Consider the following 15,395-nt stretch of genomic DNA (forward strand, 5'->3'; position numbering starts at 1 on the left):
GCTGTCAGAATTCCCATGTACAAGATATTTTATTAAAATGTTAGAATGAAAACAGCTGAGTGAAAACAACAGAGTGGTTTGAAATATTAAAATTGGCCCTTGACTTCTTAATACATGTTAATAGAATGACCCTCTTCAAGGCTTTCTCTTCTAGGATAAGTGTTTAAAGAAAAACCCTGTAAGGGAAACGTTAATCATTCCCCAGTTGGCTTTAAGAGTATTTGCAGGAACAAATCACCAGTGAGAGAAACTTGGGTGGCATTTTTGTTTTGTGTCATTTTTGGTTCATTAAAACAATTTTTATTTATTGCAACAAATGTGCAAAGAAAATATTGTTTATATGTTCAAGGAAAAATCCAAACTCTGTAAAACAAACACATTTTTCTTCAAAAACAAAGAACATTCAGCAATACAAAGAAGAAACACATTTTATTTATTTCAACTTCCAGAGATTGGAATCATGGTATCTCCAAAACATTTTGGTCAGTTCTGTTATTTTATCCAGAGAAAAATACAGACTAATGATAGATGTGTAATAAAAATTGAGAGAAAATGCTTTGCATTTGCACAGTTTGTACTTTAAAAAAAGGAAAGAAAAGTAAGGTTTAAATATGCTTCTATTTTACATTTAGTGTTTTCTCACATTATCCTTTAACATAGTGATTTTGATGTTTCTTATAAATTCTTAAATGTCAAAACTCAGTGATGTAAGAATAATATCCAAAGGGAATTTTAAAAGGCTTAATTCTAAATGCTAAAGAGCACTCATTCTCTGGATTATTTCTATTCAAGTAGAGTGCAGGGCTGGGTCAGAAAAGAAAGCTACCCTTAAGTGCTTCAGCCTTCACACTGTTTCCTGTAACCTTCATAAATCACAGGTTCCTGAGCTGGCCTGATGATGAGCCTGCTGAGGTATATTTATAGCAGATGATTTGTAGATGATAAATATGCCAAGCCAGACATCATCTCCAGTAACCCCAGGCTCCACTGAGTTCCTCAGGGGTTCATAATTAAGACTCATAAAATAACCCTGGATGTGGAGAATCTGTTCTCTTAACCCTGACAATAGTACAGTCCAAAGGCAAACCAAGGAGTAATCACTTTGTTTCATGTTTGCACAATGTTCCACATAAAAGCTTTGCCTACATATTGACTCAACAACCAAAGAGAATAGCAGTTTGCATACCCTAGACTTTGTCTTTTTCTTCCTATTGACATAAGTCCCTTTATGCTTTAAAGTATTTTAAAATCACCATTTCAAATTATAAGCTGCTTAACCTCTTAAGTCCCAGTGCATGTCCATGACATCTGTATGTGTACAAATACATATTTCACACACATTTATAATGCACATATATCCTTCTATTGGAATACATACATATATAAATATACATGCATGTTTTCCAGTTGGAACACGTTTTTGAGGATGTTTCACCACATTGCTTTGTGTATCTTTGCTAACCAAATGAATTTTACCCCCAAATTGCCAAATTAATCATGTAAACTAATTTTGTTTCCTTTTTGACTTTCAACAGAACCATTGAGAAATCAGTTTAACACATCAAAATATGGACTGACATTACATTTTAAATTAGCCCAGGTATTTAAGGTTAAAGTCCATCAAATTTATCTCTCCTACTAAATATCCATTTGGCTAAGATTTATTTAGAAAAATGACATTTCTAAGTGTATTTTTATATATTTTCCTCTTTTTTGTTAATTCTTCTATATTTGAGAATAACATTATTCTCCAAGATTCCTGCTTAAAATTCAGTGTCACCTGCAAATTTCTTCTACTCAAAAATATGTTTCTCACACTGGTTTACTCAGTTTTAGAAAGTTTTTTCTTCCTTTGTTCCTCCCATATCTTGGACACATTGAAATTTTCTAAATTGTTAGTGTCAATAAGGATTTAGAAAGGAGAAATAGGTTTTTAGATTATTCCTTGTTCAAAATCTTCTGATATATCTGTCTTTATTGTCTCCAACATGCACAGAAATGGCTTCTTGAAATAATTTCTATAATTAAAAAGAGAATTACCATTCAACACATTAAGTTTCCTACCTTGTCCCCCAAGAGTCTTAAGGTGCATAGTTTAATAAAGGTATTGTGAAGAGTTAGGGAAAAAGAAAAGTTTTAAGTTTGTTGAAAGAGGTTTTCCCAAGATTTTGGCCATGGAACAATCCCTACCCCATTTTTCCATGATATCTGTTAAATTTCTGCAAAATTTGTGTTCTTTGGAAAAATACCTTGGGGACTATTGACCTAACCCCATTTCTGAATTTTACTGGTGCAGAAACAGACACCTGAGAGGGGCTGAAATTATTAGAGAATGTTAGAGGGGAAGTTGAAACTAGAACCCCATCTCCTGACTATTTGGCCTAAATGGTCATCTGTACCCTAAGATGGGTCCTAGGATGCCAGGCATCATGAGTAGTGCTGTGTACCTCTTACTCCCTTATGAGTTCTTCTTGGATTCATTTGCTAAAAGAGAGTTTTTCTGGATGTTCTTTTAAAAATGGTATCTATATCCTATTCTTATATAATAAATCTTAGGATATCCGCCCAGCACAGCATGGCTATGACACTGGAACTTAGTAAATATGCTAAATGAGCATGGGAGTGAAAGCTCCTAGAAGGGCTTTAAGAGGAGGTTGATCACAGGAAGGAAGAAGGAAAGGGTCAAGAAATGAAACCAAGTAAGAAGGAAAAACATGAAAAAAAGAGGGTTGGGGAAAAAAAGCGCCTCTCGATGGAAATGAGACTGAGAAGAGAAAGGATGGCTGCAGAGGATGAAAAAAATCATACAACTGAGTGGGAAGCTGTGATCTTTACATGTAAACATGACCCGTGAGGCTGATTCAGACGCCCTTGTCTAAATGATGGGGAAGACTGCCAACTGCTGAGAACCTTTATGAACTCGTACCAAGATGTATTCATTGCATGGGTGCATGAAGTTGATGAGGCAATTTCTGAGGCACCACAACAGTAATGAGTGAGACAAATCTTGTCCTCAACAAGATTACATTCCTGTTAGGGGGAAGAGTTCAGACAGGGCCTCATATAAAATAACGCTAGGTAAAATTTGATCAGGGTCTCTGGTACTGGGAGAAATCGGGGAACAGGAAAACAGACCATGGAAATTATGAGGCAAAATAAAGACTAAGTGGGTGCGGCATGAGGCATGGATAGGATTGCACCGGGTAGAAATGGAGTAGGACAGACGCATTTCCAGGTGATGCAATGAAGAAATGGGGAAGCATATGCAGCTGTGTTAGATGCCGGTGGGTTGGAGTCAAGGTGCGTGTGTACTGGAACGAGCACAGAGACATGGCCAGAAAGCCTTCAACCACACTGGGGTTCTTGGAAGTGTGGCTGAGGTTCTGACGCTCCAGAAATTGATGAGAAACTAGCGAAGGGTGTTTTATTTTGTGCAGAGAGATAGTAGTACTAGGGGTGATACGTAGGCATAGTGAGGTTTGAAGACAGGAGAAAGAGCCAGCTGGTAGGGGAGGAGGCAGTTAGTTTTGGAGAGACCAACACACCACTCAAATATTGCTATTCAGACATCTTGGGAGGAAAAGCCGCAGAGACCAGCCACAGGACACTGTTTCAATGGAAAACCGCCTGCATGGTGGAGAACCACAGCCTTGAAATTCCGTATGTGTGCACTTGAATTGCAGCAACCTGCCTAGTTTGCAAAGGGACTTCAAAGCTTGTTTTAGTCTCTTTATCTGTGAAAAGGGAACTATTTCTATATCAAACGGTTGCGGATATTCACAAAGAGAAACTTCTTAGCCCGGGAACTTCACACAGCCAAGGAGGGAGCATGGGCCATTGTGAGAAGGAACTGGAGAGAGGGGGTTATGGCCCTGAGGCGGTCTGGAACGAATCAGGGCCCTCAGGAAGCCCAAAGCCCTGGCTTCAGCTGAGTCCGGTGAAGGCCTTCTGGAGAGAATGGGGGAGCTGGGGCAAGGCGGCCTGCTCCCAGCTCCCATCCCAGGTTCTGCCAGGTTTCCTCCAGGCACGTGTCCCAACAACTCTGAGCTGCCGGACCCCAGCGCCTCCACTGCCAGGAGCCCAAGGCGCAGGCGCCCCGCTGTGCCCCTCCCCCCAATTCCCAGGAGCCCTCTAGCTCGCAGCTCTGATTGGCCAGAGGACCTCTAGGTCTGGGCCAATCAACGCCGCTGTGTGCAGGGCTTTTCCCGGGTACAAGAATGAGAGGGGCCCAGGTGGCCCGAGGCGGCAGCCGGGGCTGAGGACCAGGGACCTGGGTGAGTGGTGGCCAGGCTGAAGGGTCAGTGCGGTGGGCCTGGCTGGTAGCTCAGGAAGACCCTGCCCGCTCCCCCCCGTCCGGCCCCTCCTCGGAGGCCAGGGCACCTGGGGAGGGGGCGGGGCCTGGAGGCCGTGGCGGTGGACAGGGAGGTCGGCCCCTCCGAACCCGCCGGCCTGGGCGAGCGGCGGTGGGACTTGGGGTTGGCCACGTTGGGCCTGGCTGGCAGGCCCGGGAAGACCGCGCCCTCTGACCCCGTCCTGGCGCCTCCTCGAGGACACGTGGGGAGGGGAAAGGGGCGTGTCCTGGCGGCGGGGTGGCCACCGGATCCCACCCCGCCGGCGCCGGCCGTCCCGGGGCCCCCAGCCCCCTCCCCCGGCGCTGGTGGGCGCGGGCGCGATGTCGGGGAGGCAGACGATGTGTGAATCCAGTTTCTGTTTGCAGCAGAGTTTTAATTTTGGAGAAGGATCGAAGTGTGTTTCCGCGAGGCCGAAATTCTGGGAGGATGGTCTCCACCGTCCCCAGCTTTCTGCTTCCCCCGGAGAAGCCCAGGCACCTCCGGGGGAGTCCGGACCCGCGGCTGCCCGGCAGCAGGTGCAGGGGGCGTCGGCCACGTGCCCAGCACCCAGGCCTGCTGATTGTGCTGTGCCCCTCCCCGGGAAAAGGCTCTCCCCACATTAAATATCGTCTCAGAGAAACGGGACGGAGGGCTCTTGTGCCGCCGCCCACGGCAGTTTGCTGTAGGAGGCAGGATGTTTTAAGAGCTTAGAGCGCTCTGCAGATCTCTCCCGTCTCCCCCAGGCCCTCGGGCCAACCGGCTGCACGAGCAGCACCCACAGCATCCACAGGTGATTAACAGTGCAGCTCGGTGTGCGTCAGGACGGTCAGGACGAAACGTTGCCACCTGTTTTTAACTTTCAATTGTTACTGTTGTTTTCCAGAAATTTAGTGTTTTTGTTAAAGGGGTACTATTTGGGATGCCGCCCTATACATTTTAAAAAAGTGACCACAGCAGATGTGTTCTAAATTTAACTATTATTATGCATGCCTTTAATGTCACTTCATTATAGGTTAATTTAATTCCTAAGAATCTCAGTAGGTGTCTTTTAATATAGTTTGTTCTTATGTAGTAGTAAATGTCAAGGGAAAATAGGAATTCAAAAATAAGTGCTACTTGGATGATTTCTATAACACAATCTTTTGTGTTACACTCCTAGAGTGTTTCTGGGTAATTTTATGTTGCTGATAAGGATGATTGGAGCCACAAAATACAAAAAAGTAATTTTCTATTTTAAAAAAGAAGTAATTTTCTATTTAAAAAAAATGACTTCCAAAATGGCAGAGTAATTTATCCGATAAATTTCAGGAAGAACATTGGAGAAAAAAATATTCAATTTCAGCCTTAATATTTTCCAACTTAATGTTTTCCATCTCTTGTTTCCTCATTGAAAATTAACTTTTATTGATTAGTATGAAAGAACTAGGGTTTAGGGTTTTTTTTCCCTACACATTTTCTTAATTTGAAGCTGAGAATATTTTAAGATTGTTAAATAGAAAAAAAAATCTACTTTGAAGAGTGGAAATGTGGGATTTTTTTTATCCTTTCTTTTTTATTTATTTTTACTTTTTTATTTAAAAATGTTTTAATCTTTATCTTTTCAACTACTTTGCTGTACCAAATACATGGCTGAATTCTTGATTTCTTCATAAGGTTATCATTGTCTAAAGATACTACTTTTTGTGATTACTTAATAAAAACAAATTTAGTAAGTTATAGATAATAAGCAAAACCTGATAATTTTATTTGTCTAACTCAATGCCTTCTGTATAATATTTTAAAATAATTTTATTGTTCAATAAGCAGTACTTAAAATTTTGATTTAACAATAGAAGTCTATGCTTTAATAAGCTTCTCTCTATTAACCCTAAAAAGAATTTTCATGTAGAATATTATAAAATGGTTTACTTCATTTATTAGGTCTGAATTCTAACCTTGTTTATTCCATTGAGCAGCTGTCTCTCCTTGGCCTGATAACCTACCTTCTCTCAATCTGTTTAATTGTGTGCAAAGCAGAATAAACTACCTCAAAATTGTCCTGTGAGGTGCATAAAATGAAGAATGTAAAATGATTTTGAAATATAAACGCTTTATGAACTTGGGTTATAACCATTTTCTTTCTAAGGTTCTGTAGGAAAAACTCTCATAGATTATATTTGCATCAAGAATGAAATACTTTAAAATATAACTTTAGTTTAAAAAAACTCAACATATATTATATGACAAATGTAACACATTATCCCTTTCCTATAATATACTGAAATTAAACAGTGTGTGGCATTCTTAGACATGGAAAGGGCTAAATGTTTTGGTTTACAAATTATATTTATTCATATGTGTTTGAATCACTGTACATGCATTTTAAAAAATATTTTTAGTTGTTGCTGGACACAATACCTTTATTTATTTTTCTGCGGTGCTGAATATGGAACCTAGTGCCTCACATGTGCTAGGTAAGCACTCTGAGCTATGACCACAGCCCTCTTATGCATATTATAAGATTCATTTTTTTCCTAAATCCAGAGTTGGTTGGAATTATAATGCAAAGGGATTATATAGAATCACATATGCCAGTTTATTCTGAATAGACTTAGATAATGATATTTCTGTTTTTTAAATTTCTGAATCTATATGATAGCATCTTACACTAAGGATTACCATATGTTTGTAACTTTAGCATACTCTGTATTTGTGTTGGTTTCACAATTTCATAGCCTCTTATTTTGAGAAAAGAGCTATGGACTTAAGAAGTATTGAGGAATTCAAAAGTCAGCTCATCTTTGTGTTCCTAAAGGCATCATGTATCATTTTATCCTAAAATGACATCTAACAGCAAGTCATTGTATATGAAAAAATTTTTTTTCTGAAGTTAGTTTTTCACTAATTTTGCATTTTATTTTGAAAGATAAGCACACTGTAATCACTTAAATTACTGGAAGAACTTATATCCAGAATTTATGACTTAAACAGTATACAACACTTATGTACTTTAAACTATTTTATAAAAAAATAATCCAGAGATTCTGAAATCTTACTTCAGTTTTGACATCTGGCAATATATTTTAAAATACATTCCCAAGAAACAAAATTTTAAAGTCTTTCTATAAAATAATGAGTAGTTCTTATAAGTAATTGGTAGAGAGCTTGCCCATATTTATATATGTGTGTGTATGTAAACATCAGATTTGGGGGCTTGGTATCCTTAAAAGATTTGGGATATGTGTATGTCTTTAACTTGAAATATATACATACAGAAAATGTATGTTTTAATTCCAAGTTTAAAGGGTGCCACATACTGAAATCTTGTGGTATTTCATATAGTTAAACTTGTCAAGAAAATTTGAATCAAATGTTAATTAACTTATTCCTGCTTTGTTGGAATATAAATTGAACTCTTAAAAATAGAACTGAGCCTGTCACAGAGATGTATGCCTGTAATCCCAGTGGCTCAGGAAGCTGAGGCAGGAGGACCACAAGCTCAAAACCAGCCTCAGGCAAAGAAAGGCACTAAGCAACTCAGTGAGGCCGTGTCTCTAAAAAAACAATACAAAATATGGCTGAAGATGTGGTTCAGTGGTTGAGTACCCCTGAATTCAATCATCAGTGATCCCCCAAAATAGAATTATGTAATTTTTTTACCATGTTCTTAAATATGATGGATTTACATTAGTTTTATCAGTTTAGAAAATGTTAAAATTTTGTGTTTTAAAAAAATAGATTCTAAAAGAAGTCTTCTATTTGGTAATTTGTTTAATCAGTGCAAGTGAAATGAAAAAACAGTATAAAAATGAATGTAGAAAATGAGCAGATACTGAGTGTAAATCCAATAGGTGAGTAGAGATTTATGACAAGTGCAGGCCATTCGATAGTAAAACCCTACAGTCATGATCATGATTACTCAGTACTTCTATTTACACACACACATACACACACACGTGTGTGTGTGTGTGTTTGTATGTTTGTATCTGTGGAAAATAGATAAAAATGGTACTGGTTTCCCAGGAATAAAACTAAGCAGAATTTATTTCAAAATGGAAGAGAGATTTCTTTTTTTTTTTTTAACAATATCTGCTGAACATTGCAGTAGAGGTATGTATTGACAAAATATTAGTACTTAAACCACCTTTTTATCATTTATTGCCTCAGTAACAGCATTTTATTGATCATTAGAAAATAGAAAGGCACTGAATTTATCAGGACCTTTAAGAGCAAAAAGGAAGTTTAAAAAATAAGTATTTTAAGCATCCACTGGCCTACCAGGTGATATCCCAAGTTTAATTAGGGTGACTCTCATGAAATTACCATTTCTAACTGTTAATAGAGCAGTTACAAACTGGAAATGTCTCAATCTAATAATTGACAACTGAATCAGATTACATTTCCCATTATCAAGAAAGGTAAACTAAAACACTGATTTTAATGAACAAGGTTTCCTTAAAATATGCTATCTCATGTTTAGATCACAACATCTATGTTAATATCAACATCATAAAATCATTATACATTTGGGAGCAAAAATAATTAAGCAATTAAAAATATTAAAATGAAGAATCTTGAAAAAAGGAGATAAATTCATGTTTCCAGAAAGTCTATTGTTTATTAAGCATTGCACTCTATACTGTGTCGTTCACCCACAAGACTGGCAGGTAATTATTTTACCATTCATACAATATGTCAATCAATGGAAGGGTAACTGATGTGATATAGCAATTTGTATACGGGGTAAAGCTGGGAGTTCATAACCCACTTGAATCAAACTGTGAAAGATGATGTATTAAGAACTGTGTAATGTTTTGAACGACCAACAATTAAAAAAAAAGAAAAAAAACAAATAATTAAACTAAGTTTCAGAGTGTTTAAATGACTTGCCAAACATGTTGAAGTACAGTTACCTTGTTAGGGTTAGGAAATATAAGTAACTCAAAAGAACATGAAACACATTTGGCCAACAGATGATCAGATGTGATTAATGAGCTCAACTGTTGATGGTCCACTGCCTTCATGATAAGGCTTACTTTCAAGTCCATCATCTAAAAACTCTAATAATCTCCCAAAATTTGACACATATTATTACACTTTCCATACTCAAGAAACTTTCCAGCCTAAGGACAATATAACCTAAAAGAGAGCAACAATTTTGGAGTTCTTTATCGTCTCCCTATTAATATCATCCTTGCTCTTTCAGTTATCCAAATCTTTTAGGATATACCTCAATCCGACTCCCTCCATGAAGACTTTTTGTAACAACTCTATAGTCACAGCTACACTAAGATCATATACTGTTCATTTAACACATCTTGGAAATGAGTTTGTTATTTCTTTTTGAAGCAACCTTGCTTTTCCAAATGGCCATTTCCAAATGACTGTGATTACTGTGTACCAACACCTGGCAAATCATCCTTCATTCTGGCAACTCAGAAGTTTATGGAAATCACATGGATAAATTTGATCTTTGCTTTGAAAACTTTTTAAATCAGAAAAGCTATTTTATCACTATGTTGTTTTTATTCATCAATGGTTATCTCAAGTCAGAGCTCAAAAAGTTTTTTTTCTTATGCAGTAGTAGGGACTGAACCCAGAACCACATGAATGTGAGGCAAGCACCCTGCCATTGAGCTACATCCACCACCCATTTTATTTCATTTTGAGAGTGGGTCCCATTCAGTTGCGAGGCTGGCCCTGAAATTACAGTCCTCTTACCCTGGCCTCCCATAGTAGCTAGGATTACAGATGTGCACCACTATTTCAAGATCTTAAATGTTTTTAAATATGCCTACTTATAACTGCCATGCATCAGATCTATGTGCATGGGCTATAATATATTTTAAGTTGAAGAAACAAATGTTAAATCAAGCTCTAAAAAGGTTAACACTTAAAGTTTCTGACATAAAGTATAAAAGTTAATAACAAGCATCATTGTAACTTAAAAAAAGCATGACGGGTATGGTGGCATATGCCTGTAATCCCAGTGCCCTGGGAGGCTGAGACAGGAGGAGCATGAATGAGTTCCGCACTAGCCCTACCGTATTATTTTGATTGTATCAATTTGTGACCATGAAGCCTTGTATTAGAAAATATTAAGAATGATACTAGAGAATATAGTCAGGCACTATTGTTAGATTGGTTTTTAGTTCTTTAGTATGTCTTACTGTTGATTCCTTTTTTAACTCAATCTGAAAATTTAACTTTGATGTTTTAGATTCTGCCACTCAAATAATTTTACTTTAAGACCCTTGATATAATAACAGTAGTTATACAATATATTTTTTCTGAATGACATTTTGTTTTCAAAGGAAAATGCCAATTATTTTTCTCACTTAATGATACTTTTAAAATAAATATTTAAAATCCTTACGTTCTCTGATTTGGATATATTCATTCGACTCAGTTCCATTCTCCCTGTCATTTTGGATTTGCAAGAGCAGTACAACAGTTGGGAGGATCAATGTTTTTCCCCTTAAGTTTTCCTAGGCAATGACAAGTTTACTTTCTTATTTCCAAATTAAAAATGTATCTGACAGGGCTGGGGTTGTGGCTCAGTGGTAGAGTGCTTGCCTACCATGAGCAAGGCACTGGGTTTGATTCCTTAGCACCACATAAAAAGTAAATAAATGAATAAAATAAAGATATTAAAATGACATGTTTGATTCCTTAGCAGCACATAAAAAGTAAATAAATGAAGAAAATAAAGGTATTAAAAATGACATCATGTTTACAAAGTACATCTGACAACGTCACAGAATATTTTAATATTTGGTAGATTATTGGAAATTTTAATCTCAACTCTATCATTCCAGTTACTGGTAACTTTATACTCTTTAAAATCTCAAAATTTTAATGGTTTTAAAAATATATATCAGTGTTCTAGTTTGTTTGATAAATCACCTGTGTTTTCTAGGAAATGGAACTGTGAATGCTTAAAATATTATGAGGTTAATAGATATTCCTGAGAAAATGTTTTGTTATCCTCATAAATTTGAGAATTTTTGTGTATAATATAATGATGACCCCATGAAAAATATAAAGAGCACAAATAATTTCTTCTGAAAAGGCAATGAACATTGATGTTAGAAACATATTTTATCCCAAATCTCTTTGACCATTGGAACTAGAGGATATTGAAATACATTTTGGGGAGATGTTGAGAATGTATTACAGAATATTTTCAGATTAACATATTGTTAGGATAATCATAAATATATGTTTGGAGACAATCATGGTTACCTAAGGCCATAGAGACCTAATATACTTTTAAATATTAAAATATCTCAGTGTGTAAATATACTCAGAACAATTAATAATGTTGGTGTCTTCTATTGGCGAGGGTATATTTCTATAATCCTAAGAATTTTATTAGAATTGATTTTCAACATTATGTATTAAACTTTTGTTTTTTGGGAACTACATTCTATTAAGACTTAGTAGTAGAAATTTTGGTGTTTTAAGGAACCTATGAAATCATTTAATGTACCCTCAAGACTTACTTTTCTTATAAAACCATTGAAGCCCAGAAATATATTTTTTGCTCAAATCATATTGCAGTTCATCAAGGGATTGAGAACCAAAACCCCAGTTCCAGATCTTTTGTTGTATTTTTTTTCTTTTTACTGCGTTTTCATTTATGTATTATTCTTTTGAGGACATTCCTTCTGAGATGGAAATTAGTTAAATGATATCTCCATTTAACAAGAGAATTGAGGGAAAGGGTTGTTTGTACAATATGAGGTGAGTCATATTTAATGAGAAACTAAGTAAGCCACTAGACACACAGTTCTCTCCTCAATAATCTAAATTATTTTTATCTTCTCTTTGTCTCTCATCCACCTTTTGTTGCCACCCAAACATAAATTACTAGTTTTAAAATAAGCATGTATCTTTACTGGTTATACTACTAAGTGAATTATCAGGGCTAGGTATTAAGACCAGGGAAATGGGCCAAGGATAGATGAATTCAATTCTTTTCTGAATTGAGCTGCATCATCACTTCCTAGTGGTTGGTTATGGAAATATTCATCTATATCATCTAATATTATTAGACAAGTACACTTAAATGACTAGAGTTAATACCTACATTTTGAATTTAAATGTATTTAAAAAAACTATTATGGCACACTTTTTGCATAGAGATATTTAGTACAATTGGACTTTATGAATTATGCATTTGATATAAGTGTATTATTGAAAGACATTTTTTTTAAGTTCCAGAATGATCAGTAAATTACTAGTGCGGTTGTAGGATCAGGACTGAATTGAGGGGGAAAATAATTTCTAAAAAAATAGATATTTGAGTTTTTTGTATTCCGTTGGCAATTTTTCCCTTAAACCATAGAATGTAATCCTACCTTTAGAAATCTTTTTCTGTTAAATATTTTTCTTGGTTCATATGTCCAATTCAAATTATTTACATGATTATTTATATTTACTTATTGTATTCTGAAATACAAGAGGCATATATTATTATAGGTGATCATCTTATGACTGTCAAAAATATCTTCTTGGATAAGTCATTTAATTTCTTTAAGCCAGCATTTCCTTATCTATAAATGGGCCTTAATCTGCCTCAGAATTATTTTAGCAACTTAATGAACTGACTGATAAAAGCACTTAGCACAGTGCTTGGCATATACCAATTGCTCAATAATTATTTTTTGCTGCTGCAAATACTGTTGTCAGATGCAAATCATACTATTTGGCAAATCATTTCACTAGACCTTGGTTATCTGTTAAATGGGAATACTGCTACCTGGGATGCTTGTTTTTTTAATAATTGTTTTGGAAATCAAATGTAATAGTTGGTAAACTCTCCTGTCTGAGCTGAAGTAGCAAATTTTATACTATTAGAACCAAGTGGGGTGGGATAGGGGGTAAAAACATAGAGTGGATATCTGCTTTTAGGGAAAGAGTTTAAAGGCTCTAAAACAGATTTGCCTTCGCTGAGTTCTGCTAGACTGAGACACGTGGGGATATACAGCTTCCTTCTAGGCCAGCCAGACAGATACAGACTCCTTTGTTGAGTGTCATTTAGAGATACATCATCCCTTGCAAATTGAAAATTATCAATCAAGATATTGACTTCATTGGTGTTATTGATATGTAGTACCCATGAAATCCTAGAAGAGGAATCTGTGGCAGGGTATAGACTCTGTTAACGGAGTATCCATAGCCTTTTAGAATCTGGCCTCAAGTTTTTTACCTTGTTCAACTTTATGCCCTCACTATGCCCCCTCCCCGCCTCATCATCTCAACTCCCACGTGTTTTCCTGGGAGAGATTAAGCAGGTAAGTTAGGTGTGTATTTTTTTAGTTCTTCTGTGCTCTTATGTAGATGTGTAACTCTCACATAAATTTATACTTTTTATTTTAAAAAGATAGAAAATTACTCTTTATGAGGAAGACACATTTTGGGAATTTACATCCCAATACCAGCACATATGATAACAACAGTCTATAATTACAAAATCTCTTTCAAACTTCTGTAAATGCTTATAAAGTATACTACATGTAACTTTGGAAGATATCACATATGATTTAGCATATACTGTATATGTAAATATAGTGATTTATATAGTTGTATAATTTTATAGAGATGGTTAGTGCATTATTTAGGTATTACTTATGTATTATAAGAAATTTATTAACATTCAAATTTACAGATTCTTGCTTCTTGTCACCTTTTGTTCCTTTGGGTTTTATCAGTTATTAGTTAATTATGTTTTTCTGTTGCCTTTTCTGTGACCAATTTAGAAACCATTACCTCCACTCATTCTGGTCTCTTGAGTAATTGGCAAAGATGGGGGTGTTGAAATCCTCAATTATAGATGAAGATCTATGAGTTTTCTTTTTAGTTTTATCATGGTCATCTTGAGACTTATGAAATAATTATTTAAAATTTGAAACAGTGACAGGATAAGGCTTGTTAAACTATGGACCAGTGGCCAAACGTAGGTTGAGGCCTGGTTTGCTATAAGATCTTGTTGAAACTCATCGACTCCTGTTTGTTGTGTGTAGTCGTCTTCTGCTCTCATACTGAAATGACAGAATTCATGTTCCTGCCACATAGCCTTAATTTGGTCTGCAAAGCCTATGTCCCTCTACAGAAAAAGTTTTTTTGACCTCAAAGTTTCATGTATTGAAGGCCTGGGCCCACCTTATGGCCCATTTGGGAGGCTTTGGAACCTTTTATGAGGTAGAATTTAGTGGAAGGAATTTAGGTCTTCAGAAGCACACCTTTAATGGGAATATTGAGACTCTGGGATGTCTTTCCCATTTTGCTTCTTGGCAAGCATGTTGAGAGCAGTCTTGCTCCTCGTGTATTCCCTGCCATGATGTACTGCCTCACAATAGGCCCAAAGGTAACAGGGCCAACAACCACAGCCCCAAACCTCTGTAATATGAACCAAAACAATCCTTACTTCCTTAAAGTTGTTTATCTGATATTTTGTCACAGTAACAGAAAGCTTCGTGACAGAACCCTGACTTAGAAGATACTGGAAGTCTAAATTAATCAACATCCATATGCAGTCAAGATATGGATACTTATCTTTGTAATTGAGCATGTTATAAGACAAAAGATACACATAGAATTTAAAATCTGGCATCTTTTTAAAAAAAATTTTCCACTTATTAGATGTGTCATTGTTCTTGTTTATACATAGGGAATAGAGTCGCTTTTCAACTTAGGAATTCAAAATTGTTTTCATAATTTGTAACTTTTTTTTTGCTCATGAAAGGTACCTCAACCTAAACCTTTGGGGGGGGGCGGAATCAGTGCCATTTTCTGGTTTGATGCCATTTTGGATTAATAGTAAAATGGATTTAAGAGAATTAACTTGGTTATAAGAATGGGATTTGTTTAACATCTTCTTTAGGATCTGGTTGTGAGACTTTGAAATAAGATATATTAAAACCTCATATAAAGTGCTCTCTTTACAGTAGTTATTAGATGGTTGGAAATAAGAGTTACCAGGAGTGGTGAGTATCTCAGTATAAAAACACATTGCTGGAATCAGTTTAATTATTGATACAATTTTAGGATTTCTTCCTCAACTGGATTTGAAGCATTTGA

General features: G+C 36.2%; 1 protein-coding gene across 1 annotated transcript in view; it reads left to right on the plus strand.

The window, feature by feature from the left end:
* Positions 1-4,172: 4,172 nt before the first annotated feature.
* LOC101971169 (uncharacterized) overlaps positions 4,173-15,395 on the plus strand; it is a 70,431-nt gene continuing 59,208 nt past the window's right edge. The window contains exon 1 of the mRNA XM_040271302.2: positions 4,173-4,274. The gene's annotated coding sequence lies outside the window, so the exon portion shown is untranslated. The remainder of the gene's footprint in view (positions 4,275-15,395) is intronic.

This window comes from Ictidomys tridecemlineatus, chromosome 12 (assembly GCF_052094955.1).
Source record: "Ictidomys tridecemlineatus isolate mIctTri1 chromosome 12, mIctTri1.hap1, whole genome shotgun sequence".
NCBI lineage: Eukaryota > Metazoa > Chordata > Mammalia > Rodentia > Sciuridae > Ictidomys > Ictidomys tridecemlineatus.